The sequence below is a fragment of the Bos indicus genome, chromosome 2 (genome assembly GCF_029378745.1).
Source record: "Bos indicus isolate NIAB-ARS_2022 breed Sahiwal x Tharparkar chromosome 2, NIAB-ARS_B.indTharparkar_mat_pri_1.0, whole genome shotgun sequence".
NCBI lineage: Eukaryota > Metazoa > Chordata > Mammalia > Artiodactyla > Bovidae > Bos > Bos indicus.
In genome coordinates this window covers 24,174,676-24,197,751 of record NC_091761.1, presented here as the reverse complement: position 1 = coordinate 24,197,751, position 23,076 = coordinate 24,174,676, and the positions used below count along the sequence as shown (strand labels likewise).

Sequence of the window (23,076 nt, the reverse complement as noted above, 5' to 3'; positions counted from 1 at the left end):
TCAATCCTCTAAGTTTTCATTTCCTCAGGGTTAAATTGTAATAGTAGCATCTACTTCATGGGATTGGTGCTTAGAGAATGTCTGATTTGATCATTAATTTGATCATTTATGCAATAATTCATTCAAATAATATGCCAAACATCCAAAATGTACCAAATAAAGTGCAATGTAATGATGATACAGGAAACTGTTCCCTTCCTGAAGGAGCACACAACTTAGTAGGGAAATGTATAAATTATTCCTCTTTGTTGTAATAATTGCAATCATAAACATGTGAACTCAAGTATTATTAATGTGCAGAAAGGAAGCTCTTTCCATGGAAAATTTTAGGAAAGTTTCATGATGACGCTTAAACTGAGTATTTTTTTTTCAAGAAGAGAAAAGAGGAAAAGTTATCCCGGAAACTTTTGAACATTATGAACAGGAGAACATCAATGAGAAAAAGCCTGGTGTGTTTGGAAAACAACAGAAAATTTGGCTAGAGTGCGGGGTCGGCATGATAGGTAATGAGGCAAGGATGTCATGGGCCATATCAAGACATTTAGATTTATATGTTGCATGGTTAAATTTCCATTTAGGATGATAGTTCCTATAGTAATACAAAAGGGAATGAATAAAGAAGACATCAGAACCCAGAAGAACAGAGAGAAGACTATGACCACAGTCTGGGCAGGAAATAAAGAGGAGTCAACTCAAGGTCATGGCAAATGATGGGAAGGAGATGAAGGCAGAATTAAGAGATATTTAGATGGGTACTCTTATCTAGTCTCTGCATAAAATCACTATGAACAAGTCACTTCTTCTGCTCCTGCTTCCTTACATGCAAAACTTGTGTTAAGAAAGGATTTATGAAAAAATATTTGGAAAGGTTGAGTGTTTCAGAAGAATATTTCTAATGATTTTTGGAGGGGTAAGGATTCATAAAGATTTAGTCGCAAATATATTGCCAAGAGGGCTTCCTCGGTGACTCAGCAGTAAAGAATCCGCCTGCAATGCAGGAGCCACAGGAACTGCAGGTTTTATCCCTGAATTGGGAAGATTCCCCCGGAGGAGCGCATGGCAACCCACTCCAGTATTCTTGCTTGGAGAATCCCATGGACAGAGGAGCCTGGTGGACCACAGTCCAGGGTCGAAAAGAGTTGAACACGACTGAAAAACTTAGAACGCAAGCAGCACATACTACTGAGAATCTGTTAGGCAGATCTTCCAACTACCTCCCACACATGAATATTTTATTTAAATTTGATTCTCCCTTATTTATCTTTTTGTTGTTTTCCCCCTTCTTTCCTCTTTCCTTTCCTTCCTTTCTCCTTTCCTTCCTTCCTTCTATCCATCCTCAATCTCAGTAATTTTAAATAGAGGGTTTCTTGGCCTGTTCCAGTCTCTTTATTAGTTGCAACTTCCTGGTTGCAAGTGACAGAAACCAACCAGCATAAGTAAGAAGGATGAGGAAGAGGCAGGAAAGAAATTGACTAGCTTGTGTAGCTGGGACTGAGAAGACCAGGGACTAAGCTAGTCTCAGCTAGATTCAGGAAGTCAAACACAGATGCCATGGACCAACTATTGTTCCCAAAGTGATGGAATACTCTAACATGGCAGACTGGGGTCATAAACCCATGTCTGTGGTCAGGAGAACTGGATCAGTTGCCAAAGCAAGGGTGTATGTGAAGGTTTTACAACAACAACAAAAATATGTGACTGTAGTCCACGACATGAAAGAACCAGCCAATGAGAGTGACAGCAGCCCTTGTTCTGTGCTCTTTGATACACAAAAGGATATTTACAGAAATACATTTTCTTTGCTAAAAATCCAGATACTGTAAAGATAAACAGTGTTCTATGAGTAATTAGTTGAAAAGTTTGTACTAAAATCCTGTGCTGTGAGGTGACATCAGCCGAAGTGAACCCATATTTTCATTTTTGGCTTGCCATTAATGTCACCCAAACTCTTGGGGAGTCTACAGTTCACACTCTGGCTAATAAATACTCAAAAGTCTGTTACTTCCTGATTATATATTATATCTGTGTCAAGTGACAGTGAAGTTCTGGGGACCTACAGAGTGAGCCATCTCCACATGGAATTATCCAGACAAGAACACTAGAGTGGGTTGCCATTTCCTCTTCCAGAGAATCTTCCTGATCCAGGGATCGAACTCTCATCTCCAGACCCCCATTCTTGCCAGGAAAATCCCATGGACAGAGGAGCTTGGCAGGGTACAGTCCTTAGGGCCACAAAGAGTCAGACATGACTGAGCACACACACACGCACACACACACACACACACACACATGGTATCTGAGTGCTGGGAATATTATATAATAGTGTGCTACTGTGCTCTTCCCTACCGTGTTCAGTGAAGTCTTACTGGGACCTTGAAATCAGCTGTGGTGGGAGTATTTACATCATAGAAATTGGCAAATGCTACACACTAGGGCTTTTTATTTTTATTTCAGAGGGTTGGTTGTTAAACATTTACCAGCATACTAGTGTGCACATGCGTGCACACACATACATACACACACACCCTCCCCAGTGTGGACTTTTCGTATGCTTTTTAGCACAGATAACATCTCCTGTGTCTCAGCATCAAGTGTCAAGAAAAACTTTGTCATGCATCAAGATATTGTGGCATATGCATCATTCACAATTGAAGTTTCTTATCAAGATACTTACCAGCTTACTGAGGCAAGTAGAGAAAATACTAGACATCAGTGTGTAGATTTCTCCCTCAACTCCCTTTTAGGGATTCCATTGAGAGGTTTAGTAGCTCAGCCATTTCTGACTCTTTGTGACCCCATGGACTGTAGCCCGCCAGGCTTCTCTGTCCATGGAATCCTTCAGGCAAGAATACTGAAGTGGGTTGCCATGCTCTCCTCCAGGGGATCTTCCTAACCCAGTGATCGAACCCAGGTCTTCCACATTGCAGGCGGATTCTTTACCATCTGAGCCACTAGGGAAGCCCTCCATTGAGAGAGACCTCACCCAAATAAGATTCCTGCATCTACTCTCTTAAGTGTAGCATTTTTTTTTCTGTTATAAAACCACATTTAAGAACATTGCTGGCACAGAACCAGAAGTCTTGCCAATTTCCCAAGTCCTTGAAAGAGCAATCACTCAGTAGCTGAGGGTAAATTTACATTGGATGACTTTTTTGGCCTTTCTTGCTAACAGAAATGTATTTATGAATTCAGTACCTTCACTGTCCTATTATTTCCTTGCTTTGTAAAATTAAGCCAAGCATCAGCTCAAAATAGAACCAAATCCTGAATAAGTACTGTTTTAAGGCTGACGTAATTTCTTGCTTTTTTTGCAAGCTGCAGTTGAACGTACATATCTAACAAGCCAGCTCTATACAGGAGGCTAGCCAATGCTTTAGACTTTTAATCTACTTAATGGGATAAAGGTTAGGCATAATTAAATATCTTTGCCATTGAATCTCTCAATGCAATAAGCAAATGACTGAATTAAATCCATCAAGGGGATAAAATAAAAATATTTATCAAAGTAGTGATTTTGAGGGAATAGCTCTCCTTCCAGTCAAACTCAAAATGGCTTGATGCTTTGGCCAAATGCCTGAAAAATACATAACAATTTTAGCGTATTCTTAGTAACAGCAGTCACAAAGAGTAAATGGAAAGATGAATTCCCTCATCTCAGTCTTCTGTGAGCCCCAGGATTTTCCTTTTTTGCAAAATTTCCATATTGTCCTGTGAGCTTTCTGGAAGAATGATGGGAGCCCTGAAGCAGTACGTATCTTAGAACAGCAAGGGTCAAGCACTCTAACTTTGACACACTGAAGATTTTCCTACATCTGATAAACTAAAAGCAGCACTGAGAACAAAGATTATTTGCTCCCAGAAGAAGAAAGTGCTCAGCTCCAGATGACAGGGGTCCCCGTGGTCAGTGAAAGAGTTCTGCTGCCTTAAATCCTATCCAGAGCCTCTACTCTGATGTCCTGGTTCCAGTTCAACACAGGATTTTCAGTGTTGGTGATGGCTTACATCCCCTTTTGCTCTTTACCTGGAAAGACAGGTGGGAACAGCTGCTTGGGCAAACATACCTTTGCATCCGGGCTCACTGCTGTTCTCTTCTGCCTGTTGACCAGAAAATAATTCATCTACCTGCTATCCAGTACAATAAACCAGACTGACAGGATTCCATGCAGATAATTCCCTAAGATAGTCCATACTATGTCTGAGATCAGGGACATGAAACCGAAAGGAAGGGAGTGAGTGAAGGCACAGGAGCGGAAAGGGGCTGGTAACCAGAGCCCTGTGTAAGGTGAATCACATGGTGTCATGAGATATGAAAAGCAATTCCCATTAGCTGCTCTGATGCCCTGATTCCAATGTCCCAGAGATTTCCTCTAACCTAAAACTTTAGTCCTAAGGGCAAATTTGTTTGCTGCTTAGAAATAGGAAATGGAAGTAAGAATGGTGGTCAAGAGATCTTTCCTCATGTCCACCACTCTCTCTTTATACATATAAATGTATGTGTGTGTGTTCACATGTATGTGTGTACCTATAAACACACATGCATGTATACAAATACACATGTACACACAAACCTACACTTGTATGTCTATATGTGTAAGTCCTGATATCAGCGTGTTTCTAACCATGTTTTGCTTTTAACAGACATTTTTCTGGATCTCTGCTTTCAGAACATTGTATTGTGTGTTTCAGTTGTGACCTATGTTTTGTGATCTTTCACCTCCATGTCTATTTTGAAGCATTAATCCTTGGCATTAAGTTTTAGATATTCTACATGTTAAATTCCATCAGTATGTTCCATGTAACAGAACTTGTTTGGGTCCAATATCCATAAAGACAGCGTTTGCTTAAGAATGGATTCTGTCTCTTTGTTGACTCACTTTGAGGCCTGGAAAGTGGAATGTCTTGCTCTCAGAAGCTCCCTGATAAGCATCAGAGTTGCCCTGTTTGACTAGGAGGATGGGGAGTAGACACAGGAAGATTCCAGTACTTAAGCTGTGATGACCAAGTCAAGCCCTTTCCTTGGCTCAAACTAAGAGACAGTCCTCTGTGAGAAAATGCAAGCGAAGAAATTTTCCCTGAGACCAAGAGGAAGAGGAGGCAAGTCCGTGAACCATAAATGCTAGGGAAGGCCAGGCAGAACTGCAGTTTGAAGGAGCTGGGCCTGAGACCACGGGCTCCTTGGGTGGGAGCCAGTGGAAATCTGTGTGGCTGACACGGGCCCGGAGGGTCTCCTTGGCTATGAGCTCCTTTGTCTAGACCAGTGGACATCGCTGCACCTTTCCTGAGTCCTGAGATGCTCATGAACTCCAAATGGGTGGGCCTGTAAGAGACAGATCTGGGGGCTGAGCTGCTTAGGAGAATACAGACACCACAATGAGCACAGACCCTGAGTCTGTTAAGAGCCTGTGAGGTAAAAGCTACTCATTCCCAGCTACAACTTTCCCATATCCACTGACCTTGAAAAAATAGCAGATGGAACACGAACAGCTGGGCTCTTTCATGCCACAGCCCCCAAAACCCGTGAAAGCCTTCCGTGCAGTTTTCTCCACTGGCGGGTTTTGTGCCTAGAGGTGATGCCCCTGAGCTTGCATCATCTGTGATTTCTATTTAAAGGCAAATCCCAGACAGAGAAATGTTTGTCGTAAATTATTACAGCAATGTGACACACGGCTTTTCGGACACTGAGGTCACTCTGCCATAGGCCTCTAGCTTCCTCCTCAATTGCTGTTCATTCCAGGAGGCTTCCTCAATTTCAGCAATTCCTGTGCACAACTGCCCGCCCAGCCATTTATCACTGGTAACAGCCCAGAGAGCTGTGATCTTTTACATCTCCACACAATGGTCTGAGTCTTGGAAGCCTTCCTAAACTCCCCGACCCCCTCTGCCTGGCCAGGGCCTCTCTTCCTTTCCGAGTGCCACAGATCCCTCTGCTAGAATCCTGAGGTTGACCATCCAACAGATTCATTAACATAGCAATCGCAGGAAAGAAAAGAAGGCTGAGTCGTCCTGGTGAATGCTGAGCCTTGTTCCAAATCCTCACAGAGAATCTTTTTTTGTTTGTCTGTTTTTACCATTGCAATTTATTTATTTACTTATTTTGAAATATAGTTGATTTACATGTTGTGTTCGTTTCCGGTGTACAGTGAAGTATATGTAAGTAAAATGTATATACTTCTTCAGATTCTTTTCCCATATAGGTTATTATAACATATTGAGAATAGTTGCCTATGCTATACTGTAGGTCCTTGTCGATTATCTATTTTGTTTATGATAATGTATATATGTTACTCTCAAATTCCTAATTTATCCCTCTCCCCCTCCTTTCCCCTTTGGGACCATAGGTTTGTTTTCTATGTTTGTGAGTCCGTTTCTGTTTTGTAAATAAGTTCATTTGTATTATTTTTTAAGATTCCACATGTAAGTGATATCATATTGGTCTTTCTCTGTCTGACTTATTCCACTTAGTATGATCGTCTCACATAGAACCTTGATAGACCCATGAGCAAGAGATTTGAGATACTGCTTTGCAAAAGAATTTCAGAAAGTCAGAAGCACGGAAGGGAACCATCTGGACAGCAAGGCATGCATTGCAAAGCCCTACTAGAATAAGCTCCGCTCTGGGGAGAGGTCTTAACTGAGAAAAATAGCACACAGCTGTCAGTCATTCCAGCTCCATTCCAACTGGTGAAAGCATTTGAAGATTTTGAATGGGACTTCCCTGGTGGTCCAGTAGCTAAGACTGTGCTCCCAATGCAAGGTGCTGGGGTTCGATTCCCAGTCAGGGAACTAGATCCCACATGCCACAACTAAGACCTAGGGCATCCAAATAAATAAATAAAAGTAAATATTTAAAAAATAAATAAAAAATAAAAATTTTGAATGAAGGCAAGAAATCTTTTTCTCCCTGTCTGCGGCACCCATTACTTATTCTCTTAGGACTCAAAGCTTTTCTTTAGATCTAACTTTTGGAGCCAGAGGATCCTCTTGCATCTTGTAGACATTTCCCTAGTTTTTGATGGACCCACCCTGGATTTGAGGGTGGGAAGCAGGGTGTGTTAGTTAAATACAAAGTCTCAGGGGATGCATTTCTTGAGGAAACAGGCCTGCATGTGCCTGCCTCTATCCCAGTTTTTTCCATGGATGCGTCCCGCCTGTGAGTGGCCCTCCAGGCCGGCACCCCCGCCAGCTTGCACGATGGCCTGTGAGGTGTTGCTGGCCAGAGCCAGGACTCTACGGGAGTCCACAGCAAACAGAAAGATCTGAGCATGTGGGATCTGGACAATGGACCGTCCTGAACTTAAAATTACGTGTTGGGAACAAAAACTATATTATATAGAGATTTAAGGAATTCAGTATTAAGATAAAAGACCAACAGTGCTATGAGGGGAAAGCTGATTTTTGCCCCACCTACTTTTTTGGGCCACAAATTCCAGAAAACTTCTGGAATTGCTTATTCTAAAAATCTTAATCAGAAAAAAATTTAAAAACACATTTCCCTTTCCCAACTACTTACAAGTACTAGATTTGGAACATAAAACCCAATAAACCAATTGCCTCTTCCTCCTTCGCAACTACACAAAATCAAACACACTAATAAGGTGCATTTTTGCTTCACAAAGTGCAGTCACAAGAGTTTCCTTCTCTTTACAATTTATTTTGGTAATGAGTTGCTGCAGAGAAATTTAGTGATAGATGTGCTTGCTCTGCACTGATCTTCCTCCTTTAGCACCCCAGTTTCTCCTGATCAGAGAGCAAAACAGGTGCCTACATAGGAGAGGAGCACCTGAGTAGCTGCCCCTGCCCCCTCCTGAGATCACAGGCTCCTTACTCAGAGGGAGGAAGAGTTGCCATTTCTTAGCGGTCAAAAGTCATGGTCAACTCATGCTATTGGTCTGGGTCCCTCACATCACAGTAACAGGGGTTGTCATGGGAGCAGACTCACTGGAAAAGACCCTGATGCTGGTTAAGATAGAGGGCAGGAGGAGAAGGGGGCGACAGAGAATGAGATGGTTGGATGGCATCACCAACTCAATGGATATGAGTTCAAGCAAACTCCACGAGAGAGTGAAGGACAGGAAAACTTGGTGTGCTGCAATCCATGGGGTCTCGAAGAGTCAACATGACTTAGTGGCTGAAAAACAACCACAATGTGGGAGCAGGGAAAGGGGGACTGAGCCAGGTGACTTTGGGGTTTGAAAGTTGGAGGCACAATGAGATAGCACATGTTGGAGGGTCAGGGATGGGGAGGGGTGGGCTCAGGGTCTGCAGATGCCGAGGGAACCAGCTTTCCTACTTCTGGCCCCTAAAGTGCTACCAGGCGGGGCTGACCTGTACAATTCTGGGGGCCCCATTCACCCTGGCTCCTGGGTCTGTGTCTTCCTAGCCTTGCTGCCTGAGGGGAAGAGGTGCTGAGGACTGGGCAGATCTATGACTCTGCCCCGACTCCACCTGCTGTTCCAGTGTGCTTCCATTCAGAGCTGTGTGGCAGATTGTGCCAGAGTCCATCTCTGAATGCCCCATGTGGGCGAGAGTCTCTTTCTGGTTTGGAGATGCTCTCAGGCTGCCCCAAGTAATGGGGGATTTTGTAAGGACACACCAGCGATGCAGAGATGGGGTCCTGCAGGAGCCCAGGCTAGAGGACAGAGGGTCCTCATGGAAGAGGGAATAGAGTTCGGGAACTGGAAAGAGCTAAGATTGCTCTGGGGTCTGTCTTGTTGCTCCCTCAGGATGACATTTCGAATCCACAAGGAATCGAAGTGGTGGCGCTCTTCCCGTCTTTCCTTGGATTTTCCCAGCGTCTACCTACCTCCTGTATCATCTTCCATCCTCTACATCTTTTTTCTACCTTAGGGACTTCAGTTCAGTTCAGTTCAGTCGCTCAGTCATATCTGACTCTGTGACCCCATGAATCGCAGCATGCCAGGCCTCCCTGTCCATCACCGACTCCTGGAGTTCACTCAGACTCACGTCCATCGAGTTGGTGATGCCATCCAGCCATCTCATCCTCTGTCGTTCCCTTCTCCTCCTGCTCCCAATCCCTCCCAGCGTGAGTCTTTTCCAATGAGTCACCTCTTAGGGACTTCTGCTAGTCCCAATTCAGGGGTACTCGTGACTTCAGTTAACCCCTAACTTTGCTTAGCTTGTGGACTCTCACTGCCCACTGCCAATCAGCGCTCTTACGTCTCATTGTCAAGATGCTCCAAGAGACAGACTCTAACTGGCCCCGGGTGTGTCACCAACAATCCTTTGGGCAGAAGCTTTCATGCTGGGCCATGCAATGAACCTTCTGTGACTTGCCTGTTCCTTAGCAAGGAGGGGTGGGGGTGAGGAGGGGATGTCAGTGAGGGATTCCCAGTGAAAGACTGGCTTGCAGTACTTGACAGTTCCCTCCAGAATGTAGGACAAAATGTGAAAAGGCTGAAAATGAGATTTTCTCTGATTCCAAAACAACTCGAAAGTCCCCCTGATACTGAGGCATTGTGGGAGCCTGCTCTTAGCAGAGAGGTTCCCAGAACATCTCTGGCATTTCTGCCAACAGCAGAGCCTGTAGATTGCTGGCCTGAAAGCAGCTCTCCGTTTTCTAAAAGCAAAAGAAAAAAAACCCCAAAACCAAACAAAAACGCCCTCCCAAACCTTTGCTCAAGGCTATGAATACTAAAATTTGCCAAAGGAAGTGGTGGCAACTGCATTACTTAAATCCTTTCAAAATTGCCTGAATAAAGCACTTCACTCAGACATAAGGAGAATAGACTGGCACTAACCCTGCAGGGCATCCATAAGATGACCTCAGAGGGTTTTTCTTTTTCTTTTTTTCCTGTGTCTGGTTTCTATGAAGGAGAAAGAGTGGAGCTGAACCAATGAAACAAAGAAGTAAGTTCATACCCCATCCCGCCCCCAAGCCCTTTAATCTTCAGTTGGGTTCTGATTCCAGATTGTCTTCACCAAAGAAGTTTTAAAAGCATCCACACATCATGTCATCCTAAAATATTGTAAGATCATCCTTTCCACTTTGAAGAGAGAATTCATTTCCAAAAGCTGTTCGTGTTTCCATCGCTCCTTCCATAATTACTTCAAATGTCATGGTGAGTGGACTCTGAATAATGCTTCAGATTCCCTCTGGTGCCTCAACAGGCCCTCCAGCTTACAGCCGCCAAATGGAGCAAAATGCGCCTTGCACGGCTTTACTTCATCTGTTATGAAATAATGGTGGTTTGCTCTTTGAGATCCAAATGATCACAGGGCAGCATCTCAGGCAACAGCTAGAATTCTGAAAAGGAAAAGTAGAAGGAAATAGGCATATTTTGCAGAAAATGTGGCTTTGCTTTCTTTTCTTCTTCTTTCATTCATTCTTCAGTTAGAAAGCAGATAAGGAGGTATTGTTTATTGAGAAGGAAGTGTATGTATTTGCTACCATGGTAACTTATGTTACTGTTGGCACTATCCAGGCCAATTAAGAGCCTTTTATAATGCTCATTTTCTTTCTAGGGGCTGGAAAGCCACTCAAGTCAAGATAGATAAGTATCTTACAAGCCCTGAACATCAGGCTTCGAATGTCCCTCTGGTGACTTTGCTGAAAATCTTACTGTGCACATGGGAGTCCAGTTTACTCCCAGCCTTTGCCCTGGATGGCACCCAGCTCTGGGGCTGGGCAGGGAGACAGCATTTAGCAGGGGTCAGTCTTACCATCATACCCTTCTGCAGCTGCTGCCCAGCACTCTGCAGTTAGATTTTAAGCCTCACTTTTTTGATTCTGTGAGATTTTCCTTTCCTGGCTCTTTGCCCTCGGTCCCTGGGTCAGACTTCTTTGGGGCTAAAACTGCTGGTCTGATGAAAACTGAGTTTATCCATCTGCTCATCTACACAGTCACCTACCCATCCATCTGTCCATTTATTGCCTTCCTACTACACACCACATGCTATATTTGGTGCCACAGATACGGAGGTGAATAGGACATAGTTTCTGCCTTCAAGGGACTCATCGTTTCATGGACCAGGCAGACAAATGAAAAGGCCAGTGATTTTATATGTGGAGGTCTGCCCTGGTGGCTCAGAGGTTAAAGCGTCTGCCTGCAATGCAGGAGACCTGGGTTCGATCCCTGGGTCCGGAAGATCCCCTGGAGAAGGAAATGGCAACCCACTCCAGTACTCTTGCCTGGAGAATCCCATGGATGGATGAGCCTGGTGGGCTACAGTCCACAGGGTCACAAAGAGTTGGACACAACTGAGCAACTTCACTTCACATCACTTTTATATGTGGACATACAAAAGTCACATTATATGAAGGATTTACAGTGAAACATTTCATGCCCACTCCTGCACTGCAGAGCCTCAGTTCCCTTCCCCACTAACTTCAACCAATTTGTTAACATGCTTCCAGGGATACTGGGCACACCCAGGTGTCATGGTGAGGCGGGCATATGGTGGATGCCTTCTGGACTTGGGGCCTCTGGCTGAAGCAGTTAGTGTACAGTCACATTAGCAGGGCCCACGGGGCTCCATCCCACTCCTGGCACACTGGCAAACACACTCATTCTTTCAACTCTCATTCTTACAGCTGTGGGTTATTCCTCCCAGGCTACTATATTGTGTGTGATGTTCGCCAGTCCCTAACTATCTGCTCATCTGGATACTTCCTTGTTTCCACAACCACTTCTTTGGAGGTGACATGAGGCGCCCTGAAACTTGCATTTCAGATCCTATGTGCATCATTCCCGTTGCCTCTTGGGAGGCCCAACTCCTTCATTTCATACTTCGTTATCCATGAGGGGTGTTCACCATCATGCAAAATGATGGGCAGGAAGGAAGGTCACACAATTAGGTTAAAAAGTGATTGTTTAGCTCAGGGGAGTATAGCTGAGTGCTCGTGATTCATAGTCTGGAGAGCAGACACACTAATGGAGGATTTCTAGTGGAAGGATTTTATAAGTGTTCAGTGCTTACATTCATCTAGTATGCAGTGGGACAGCTATATGTTGGCTAATAGCTGGTATATTTCTGATTAGCTGGTGTCCATGCCATACAAATTGGAACCATTTCAGTGATTAATAGTGTTAATATAAATAAGTACTTCACTGGATAGTTTTAAATGAATAATGCATGTATTTTATGTATAATCAATGGTATAAATTAGTTCTGGGATTTGAAAAGCATTTTCTGAATCCCTTTAGCTTTCCCTTGGAAATTTCTCAGGGTGACCTCCTTGAATAAGCAGTGGGGCCAGGCAGGCAGGCCTTGGGTCTCCCTCCTTCTCCTGCCTCCACTTCCTCAGACATCTGCTCTGAGGTTTTGCCTTCGGTTCTGAGTTAAGATTTCTTTTGAAGAAATTAGAAATAAGTTTGAAACCCTTTGAGACATACAATCCCCATCCTCTGGTGGTATTTCTAAGAAGGCCATAGGAGTGCATGGGGAAGGACTCCTAATCCAGTCTTAGGGTATGACATGGATCAGGGAAGGCTTTCCATGAAAAGTGATTCCTGAGTGTGTGTAGGGTGTGATCAGGTGATTATGTATCTTCTGGGCAGAGGTAGCAACACATGTGAAGTCCCAGAGTGAGGCAAAGAAAGTTCAGGTTCTTCAGAAAAGTTGCAAGGTGTTCAGTGTGGCTGGAGCATTTGCTTTAAGATGAGAGTGAAGGGCTGCCTCCTGCCTACTCCTCCTTGACAGTTTCACATCCTCAACCACTGCTCTGGCCATGGGCAGTGCCTCCCAAACTCTGAACTTCAAGCCTGTGAGAGCACCACCTATCCCCACCTGTCTTCTCAGCACTGCTGAACTTTGACCCAACCACAGAACCTGCATCCGACCTGACTCAGTCTGAAAGACCAGACATTGAATCCAGTTAGCTCACCTGTGCATTTGCTTTTTTTGGAAGTCTGTGTACACTCATCAACTTTGCAGATTCCTGAGCCCTGGCACTTGATTTGTTTAAATTGAGTGCTGAACATCCACTGGCCATGACCTAATTTTCTGACTCTCATTTGGTTTCTTAGTTGAGTCTTTGGACAAGAATGTTGCAATGGACTAATGCAGCAATCTTTTAAATGCTCAGCACCTTACAGCAAGAAGGGGCAGCCTGCTTAGGAAGATAGCTTTCAGTTTCAGTCTGAAGTGAAGTGAAGTGAAGTGAAGTGAAGTTGCTCAGTCATGCCCGACTCTTTGCAACCCCATGAACTGTAGCCTGTCAGGCTCCTCTGTCCATGGGATTTTCCAGGCAAGAATACTGAAGTGGGTTGCCATTTCCTTCTCCAGGGGATCTTCCCAACCCAGGGATCAAACCTGGGTCTCCCGCATTGCAGGCAGACTCCTTACTGGCTGAGCCACAAGAGAAGTCTAGCCAACCCTTAACAATTATGGTGCTTACTTTTGAATAACCCACAATTCAAATAAGAAATAAAAAAAGAAATAAAAATATGCATAGAAATGAATGAAAATGAAAACACAACAACCCAAAACCTATGGGATTCAGTAAAAGCAGTGCTAAGGGGGAGGTTCATAGCAATTCAAGCTTACCTCAAGAAACAAGAGAAAAATCAAATAAATAAACTAACCTTACACTTAAAGCAACTAGAAAAAGAAGAAGAACCCCAGGGTTAGAAGGAAAAGGTTAGAAGGAAAGAAATCATAAAAATTAGGGCAGAAATAAGTGAAAAAGAAACAAAGGAGACCATAGCAAAAATCAACAAAGCTAAAAGCTGGTTCTTTGAGAAGATAAACAAAACAGATAAACCATTAGCCAGACTCATCAAGAAAAAAAGGGAGAAGAATCAAATCAACAAAATTAGAAATGAAAATGGAGAAATCACAACAGACAACACAGAAATACAAAGGATCATAAGAGACTACTATCAGCAATTATATGCCAATAAAATGGACAACTTGGAAAAAATGGACAAATTCTTAGAAAAGTATAACTTTCCAAAACTGTACCAGGAAGAAATAAAAAATCTTAACACACCCCTCACAAGATGGAAATCAAAACTGTAATCAGAAATCTTCTAGCAAACAAAAGCCCAGGACCAGATGGCTTCACAGCTGAATTCTACCAAAAATTTAGAGAAGAGCTAACACCTATCCTACTCAAACTCTTCCAGAAAATTGCAGAGGAAGGTAAACTTCCAAACTCATTCTATGAGGCCACCATCACCCTAATACCAAAAACAGACAAAGATGCCACAAAAAAAGAAAACTACAGGCCAATATCACTGATGAACATAGATGCAAAAATCCTTAACAAAATTCTAGCAAACAGAATCCAACAACATATTAAAAAGATCATATATAATGACCAAATGGGCTTTATCCTAGGGATGCAAGGATTCTTCAATATTCGCAAATCAATCAATGTGATACACCACATTAACAAATTGAAAGATAAAAACCATATGCTTATCTCAATAGATGCAGAGTAAGCCTTTGACAAAATTCAACATCCATTTATGATAAAAACCCTCCAGAAAGCAGGCACAGAAGGAACATACCTCAACATAATAAAAGCCATATATGATAAACCCACAGCAAACATTATCCTCAATGGTGAAAAATTGAAAGCATTTCCCCTAAAGTCAGGAACAAGACAAGGGTGCCCACTCTCACCACTACTATTCAACATAGTTTTGGAAGTTTTAGCCACAGCAATCAGAGAAGAAAAAGAAATAAAAGGAATCCAGATTGGAAAAGAGGAAGTAAAACTCTCACTGTTTGCAGATGACGTGATCCTCTACATAGAAAACCCTAAAGACTCCACCAGAAAATTATTAGAGCTAGTCAATGACTATAGTAAAGTTGCAGGATATAAAATCAACACACAGAAATTCCTTGAATTCCTATACACTAACAATTCAGACTTAAACTGAAGGAAGTAGGGAAAACCACTAGACCATTCAGGTATGACCTAAATCAAATCCCTTATGATTATACACTGGAAGTGAAAAATAGATTTAAGGGCCTAGATCTGATTGATAGAGTGCCTGATGAACTATGGAATGAGGTTCGTGCCATTGTACAGGAGACAGGGATCAAGACCATCCCCATGGAAAAGAAATGCAAAAAAGCAAAATGGCTGTCTGGGGAGGCCTTACAAATAGCTGTGAAAAGAAGAAAAGTGAAAAGCAAAGGAGAAAAGGAAAGATATAAACATCTGAATGCAGAGTTCCAAAGAATAGCAAGAAGAGATAAGAAAGCCTTCCTCAGCAATCAATGCAAAGAAACAGAGGAAAACAACAGAATGGGAAAGACTAGAGACCTCTTCAAGAAAATCAGAGATACCAAAGGAAACTTTCATGCAAAGATGGGCTCGATAAAGGACAGAAATGGTATGGACCTAACAGAAGCAGAAGGTATCAAGAAGAGGTGGCAAGAACACACAGAAGAACTGTACAAAAAAGATCTTCACGACCCAGATAATCATGATGGTGTGATCACTGACCTAGAGCCAGACATCCTGGAATGTGAAGTCAAGTGGGCCTTAGAAAGCATCACTACGAACAAAGCTAGAAGAGGTGATGGAATTCCAGTTGAGCTATTCCAAATCCTGAAAGATGATGCTGTGAAAGTGCTGCACTCAATATGCCAGCAAATTTGGAAAACTCAGCAGTGGCCACAGGACTGGAAAAGGTCAGTTTTCATTCCAATCCCAAAGAAAGGCAATGCCAAAGAATGCTCAAACTACTGCACAATTGCACTCATCTCACACGCTAGTAAAGTAATGCTCAAAATTCTCCAAGCCAGGCTTCAGCAATATGTGAACCATGAACTTCCTGATGTTCAAGCTGGTTTTAGAAAAGGCAGAGGAACCAGAGATCAAATTGCCAACATCCACTGGATCATGGAAAAAGCAAGAGAGTTCCAGAAAAGCATCTATTTCTGCTTTATTGACTATGCCAAAGCCTTTGTGTGGATCACAATAAACTGTGGGAAATTCTGAAAGAGATGGGAATACCAGACCACCTGATCTGCCTCTTGAGAAATTTGTATGCAGGTCAGGAAGCAACAGTTAAAACTGGAAATGGAACAACAGACTGGTTCCAAATAGGAAAAGGAATACATCAAGGCTGTATATTGTCACCCTGTTTATTTAACTTATATGCAGAGTACATCATAAGAAACGCTGGACTGGAAGAAACACAAGCTGGAATCAAGATTGCCGGGAGAAATATCAATCACCTCAGATATGCAGATGACACCACCCTTATGGCAGAAAGTGAAGAGGAACTAAAAAGCCTCTTGATGAAAGTGAAAGTGGAGAGTGCAAAAGTTGACTTAAAGCTCAACATTCAGAAAACGAAGATCATGCCATCCAGTCCCATCACTTCATGGGAACAGTGTCAGACTTTATTTTTCTGGGCTCCAAAATCACTACAGATGGTGACTGCAGCCATGAAATTAAAAGACGCTTACTCCTTGGAAGGAAAGTTATGACCAACCTAGATAGCATATTGAAAAGCACAGACATTACCTTGCCAACAAAGGTTCGTCTAGTCAAGGCTATGGTTTTTCCTGTGGTCATGTATGCATGTGAGAGTTGGACTGTGAAGAAGGTTGAGCGCCAAAGAATTAATGCTTTTGAACTGTGGTGTTGGAGAAGACTCTTGAGAGTCCCTTGGACTGCAAGGAGATCCAACCAGTCCATTCTGAAGGAGATCAGCCCTGAGATTTCTTTGGAAGGAATGATGCTAAAGCTGAAACTCCAGTACTTTGGCCACCTCATGAGAAGAGTTGGCTCATTGGAAAAGACTCTGATGCTGGGAGGGATTGGGGGCAGGAGGAGAAGGGGACGACTGAGGATGAGATGGCTGGATGGCATCACTGACTCGATGGACGTGAGTCTCAGTGAACTCCAGGAGTTGGTGATGGACAGGGAGGCCTGGCGTGCTGTGATTCATGGGGTTGCAAAGAGTCGGACATGACTGAGCAACTGATCTGATCTGAACAATGAGAAAACAGAAAGAGAAATTAAAGAAACAATTCTATTCACCATTGCAGTGAAAAGAATAAAATACTTAGGAGTAAATCTATCTAAAGAAACAAAAGACCTATATATAGAAAACTATAAAACACTGATGAAAGAAATCAAAGATGACACAAATAGGGAGAAATATACCACGTTCATGGATCAGAAGAATCAATACAGTGAAAATGAGTATACTACTCAAAGCAATCTATAGATTCAATGCAATCCCTATCAAGCTACCAATGGTATTTTTCAGAGAACTAGAACAAATAATTTCACAATTTGTTTGGAAATACAAAAAACCTCGAATAGCCAAAGCAATCTTAAGAAGAATGAAACTGGAGGAATCAACCTGCCTGACTTCAGACTAAACTACAAAGCTACAGTCATTCAGACAGTATGGTACGGGCACAAAGACAGAAATATAGATCAATGGAACAAAATAGAAAGCCCAGAGATAAATCCACGCACCTATGGACACCTTATCTTTTACAAAGGAGGTAATAATATACAGTGGAGAAAAGACAATCTCTTCGACAAGTGGTGCTGGGAAAACTGGTCAACCACTTGTAAAAGAATGAAACTAGAACACTTTCTAACACCACACACAAAAATAAACTCAAAATGGATTAAAGATCTAAATATAAGACCAGAAACTATAAAACTCCTAGAGGAAAACATAGGCAAAACACTCTCTGACATAAATCACGGCAGGATCCTCTGTGACCCACCTCCCAGAGTAATGGAAATGAAAGCAAAAATAAACAAATGGGACCTAATTAAACTTAAAAGCTTTTGCACAACAAAGGAAACTATAAGCAAGGTGAAAAGACAGCCTTTAGAATGGGAGAAAAATAGAAAACTAAGCAACTGACAAAGAATTAATCTCAAAAATATACAAGCAGCTCATGCAGCTTAATTCCAGAAAAATAAACAACCCAATCAAAAAATGGGCCAAAGAACTAGACAGATATTTCTCCAAAGAAGACATACAGATGGCTAACAAACACATGAAAAGATGCTCAATATCACTCATGATAAGAGAAATGCAAATCAAAACCACAATGAGGTACCATGTCATGCTGGTCAGAATGGCTGCTATCAAAAAATCTACAAACAATAAATGCTGGAGAGGCTGCGGAGAAAAGGGAACCCTCTTACACTGTTGGTGGGAATGCAAACTAGTACAGCCACTATGGAGAACAGTGTGGAGATTCCTTAAAAAAACTGGAAATACAACTGCCATGCAACCCAACAATCCCACTGCTGTGCATACACATCAAGGAAGCCAGAATTGAAAGAGACATGTGTACCCCAATGTTCATCGCAGCACTGTTTGTAATAGCCAGGACATGGAAGCAACCTAGATGTACATCGGCGGATGAATGGATAAGAAAGCTGTGGTACAGATACACAATGCAATATTACTCAGCTATTAAAAAGAGTGCATTTGAATCCGTTCTAATGAGGTGGATGAAACTGGCGCCTATTACACAGAGTGAAGTAAGTCAGAAAGAAAAACACCAATACAGTATATTAACGCATATATATGGAATTTAGAAAGATGGTAAAGATGATCCTATATGCAAGACAGCAAAAGAGACACAGATGTAAAGAACAGTTTTTTGGACTCTGTGGGAGAAGGCTAGGGTGAGATGATTTGAGAGAATAGCATTGAAACATGTATATTATCATATGTGAAATAGATCGCCAGTCCAGGTTTGATGCATGAGACAGGGTGTTCAGGGCTGGTGCACTGGGATGACCCTGAGGGATGGGATGGGGAGGGAGGTGGGAGGGGGGTTCAGGATGGGGAACACATGAACACATGTACACCCATGGCTGATTTATGTCAATGTATGGCAAAAACCACCACAATATCATAAAGTAATTAGCCTCCAATTAAAATAAATAAGTAAATTAAAAAAAAACAAACCAGTTATGGTGCTCTCTCTCCAGTTTGCTAAGATGTCTTTGGTAAAATTGTAGTCCAGCCTATGACATTTTAGGTTAAAGTCTAGTCTTTCATTTGTAGGAAATGTTCTATCCTTTTTTCTTCACATCGAACATAGTCAAAGGGGATCTCCAGGTTATGAGAATTCGCAAATGCCAGCAATGTCTTCCCTTTGTGTGGTGTTGAGCATCATGGTGGGTGCCAGGAAGGGCACTTTGGGCTTGTCAAGATCAAAGAGCTCAGTTCAGAGTCTTTCAGGAGCACTTTCTAATGAAGAAACCATCAGGTCCTACACTGCTTATTATGGTCTCCAAATTGTTGATTGTGACAAAGCAAGTTTTGTGTACAGGAAACAACCGCTTCCCTTCTCCCTTAGGAGAACCTAAAAAAAATTGATCTTAGATAAGAAGCCATAAATAATTAGATAAACAATTACTCAGCCTTTGCCTTTTTTCTTTTAATCCTATAATGGTACTTTAGCAAAAACATCAAATACCACTCTTCCTCTTCAGTTTTCACAGTGGATAAAAATAGGAAGAGAATTCAAATATTGTAAGTCCTTGGTCTTTAAGACTTCATTAGTTGTGAGAAGACACTGTTACGGATGCATTGCTGACTCCTGACATGCTAACCCTGCATGACTGCACAACTGAATGCAAATTTTCCCTAAGCAGAGAATAAGACCATTTTTACAGTATGCCATTGGGAACATAAATTTCCAAATATATGAAGTGCTTAGATCAAAATGATGCTTTTTGATCTAAACCCTAGCTCTGATATTTAGTGTTAATTATCTAAACTTTAACTTCTCCCAAGCCATGAAGAAGTTAAAAGCCAGGTCACTCTCTAAACAGAGGTTGGGCTTTCTAATATACTGTAATCTTTAATGGGAAGAAAAGTATTGGCAAGGCTCCATACATGTTAAGCTGAATTACCCTATATAGCTTTCTAGGGGAAGTCAGGAATAAAAATATGACCTGTCAATGTGGACAATAAATATTTGCCATGTACTTAGTGATAGATTAGGCATTTACTATTTGGAAACATTCTTGAAAAGAAAGTAGAAGTCATTTGACCATGGAGAATATGACTATCCATTAACAAGTGAAAAGAATTTCCAGGATTTGAAGTTACTTGAAACAATTGACTTAATATTTAACATTGTACTGTATATACAATGTATTGTATATATTTTAATATTTTATAGCCATGAGAATACCTGCTTGTGATTTGAATGGTTAAATACTGGATAATGTGCTGTGCCTAGTAAAGCCTATTTCATGAAAAGTATCAAGTGGGAAGCTTCATTTAATGCCCTAAAGTAGTTGTGTAACTGTCCCTTTTATTTTATCAAGCCTGCTGGTGGTAGTAGAGTTGATTGCACAAACACCCTCCTCTGTGCCTTCCTGTGGTGCTTTTGTCATTCATTTATTCACTCTATTTAAGTCATTCATTGTTCATTCATTCTACTTAACACCTGTTGAGCACCTAGAGCTGCCAAGCTACTCAGTAGGTGCAAGGACACAAAGTGAGGAGGCCTGCGTCTTCACTCTCCAGGAATAAAAAACAACTGGAACCAGAGTGTTTGACCTGCTCTGACTCAAGTGTGAACAGAGTGCAGAGGAACAGTGGGTCTTGGGTCTTGACAGGGGCCTGGTCTACATAGTCCTACTTGATGCAGGATTTACCACGAAATGCAGACGAGAGGGTATCATGAAAGAGTCCTGCCCTGGGCATTAGGAAACTTAGGTCTGCTGGCTCCATGTCCAGCTACTTAACTAGATTTGTGACCCTGAGCAATTCATTTCAACTCCCAGAGTTTTCTAACCTGCAAAACAGAAACAATAATAGTGCTTCACTCATCACACAGAATGGTGGTTTAAAGGCTCAAATGAGCTAATGCATATAATTGTATTATATAATATTATTTGCATTATATATACATATATAATATTATTTACATTGCATAATTATATATACTTACCGAGGGCCAAAGAATTGATGCTTTTGAACTGTGGTGTTGGAGAAGACTCTTGAGAGTCCCTTGGACTGCAAGGAGATCCAACCAGTCCATCCTAAAGGAGATCAGTCCTGGGTGTTCGTTGGAAGGACTGATGTTGAAGCTGAACCTCCAATACTTTGGCCACCTGATGCGAAGAGCTGACTCATTTGAAAAGACCCTGATGCTGGGAAAAATTGAGGGCAGGAGGAGAAGGGGACAACAGAGGATGAGATGATTGGATGGCATCACCAACTCAATGAACGTGGGTTTGGGTGGACTCCGGGAGTTGGTGATGGACAGGGAGGCCTGGTGTGCTGCGATTCATGGGGTCACAGAGTCGGACATGACTGAGCGACTGAACTGAACTGAACACACACACATATATATACACACACATATCTTTCCTACATGGGGACTACATATTATTATAACCACTTCTCTTCCATAATAAAAAAGGGGGATAAAGAATTTGAAGAGGACTCAGAAGAGGTGGAAAGGAAGGTAAAAAGAGAATAAAATGGGAAACTTGAGACAGTTGTGCAGTAAACACAGGAGGGGCTCCAGGTGTTTCCTATATTTACTAAGGCCAAACAAGAAGAAATGGATTTAAACTGCAGCGTGAGGGGTTTAGGTTAGGAATAAGGATGATTTGATTTTCTCTAAAGAGCTGTTAAAATACTAAAGTGGCCAGTGAAAGAAGGTTCTGCTGCTTCTCCTCTGGGAGTTTTTAGAAATAGAAAGAAGAGAGCCATCTTACATTGGGTCAGTAGTCAGTGCAGAGGATCCAAGCAGAGTTCAGGTACAAGGAATGTCCAGGTGATGCTTGGAACATGTGCAGCTTTATAGTATTCCTCTGGAGGAGAACCAGAACGTGGAGAAGTGCATCAGGGCCCAGTTACCTTCTGGACGAAGTGGATGGAAAAGAGACACTTTCTCTTCTGCAGACCTGTTTCTATTATTCTTTTTTCCTTACTTGGTGTAATTTCAGATGTTTCACACCTATACAGCCTGAGGGCCATGAAAGATTTGCTTTAGGACCAACCAAACACACAGCTGGTTTCTCTGAAGCACTTGAGTGGATCCTCACTTTTTGGTGGGATTCTCTATTTTCATCCTAATGCTGCATGGAGTGCTGCACAGGCCTAGCGGACACTGGGTTAAGCTAAGTCACCAAATTATAGCTCTCACCTTACTGGAGTGTATTTCAGGGACTCCTGGTATGTGGCTGGCAGGAAACCAGGTACACTGGGACCTAAAGACCCTACTTAACTTGGCTATTTTCCAGGCTCTATAAAGTGACTAAAATGAAACAGAACCTTTAAAACAGCCAGGTACAGACCTAGACCAGGCAGAAAGCAAAAGACAGTCCGTATAACCAGCCCCAATGTACTTCAGAGAAGCCAACTGTCCTATTGGAGATCTTCTGAAATGTTCTTGAACCCAAACTTGGCTTTCATCCCCCAAAGAAATGAGAGCCTGCAAACGAGCTGTGGCCTGTGTTAGGTTTGTCCTCCGGCTGTGGGTTTGTCTTGCCGTTCCTTCCTTGGCTATGGGAGGAAGGGTTCAGCACCAGATGATGACCCAGTGGGTCCTCTGTTCTCCAGGTATGTTATTTGTCATTCCTGAAATGGCACTGTTCTTTCTAAAACTTATTTTCGCTCAGATTATACCATAGCTTAGAGCTATAGTGATACTTTTTTCTACCTCTCATGGCTAGAGTCTGCCTCCGTATTTGTGTAGCCAACAGGGAAGATGGCAGAAGTCAGAGGGAGTTTCTGTTGTAACTGTCTATTTTTAGTGGCTCATAAACTTCCCAATATTCCTTTGGCCTGAAGCTGCACATGCTTGGTGTCAGCCCAAAGGGAAGTTATCTTGGAAAGTTTGAGCAAAGTTCTCTCCATTGCTGCTTAGGCTGGGTAAGGGAGAGAGAGAGAGAGAGAGAAAAAAAAAAAGAGCTTTTGCAACATCAGATCAGTAACTTTGGGGCTGGTGTGGAACTAGCCACTGGAATTCTGCATGGTCCATCCTCCCCCAGCCCCCCATTAGAGGTGAAGCTGCTGGACTGAACACTTGGGGGGCCCGTTCATAGGCTGCTTCTTGTCAGAGGAAAGTGGCCACACCATTGCCCCTGAGTTAAGGGCAAATACTAGGGCAGTCAATAGGCTGCACTGTGGA

At 42.4% G+C, this 23,076-nt stretch overlaps 1 long non-coding RNA gene across 1 annotated transcript in view; it reads right to left on the bottom strand.

The window, feature by feature from the left end:
• Window positions 1–344: 344 nt before the first annotated feature.
• Window positions 345–23,076, bottom strand: part of LOC139187251 (uncharacterized) — a 36,564-nt gene continuing 13,832 nt past the window's right edge. The window contains exons 2-3 of the long non-coding RNA XR_011570806.1: window positions 20,884–21,085; window positions 345–10,264 (exon numbers count right to left, since the gene is read on the bottom strand). This is a non-coding gene — a long non-coding RNA (uncharacterized lncRNA). The remainder of the gene's footprint in view (window positions 10,265–20,883; window positions 21,086–23,076) is intronic.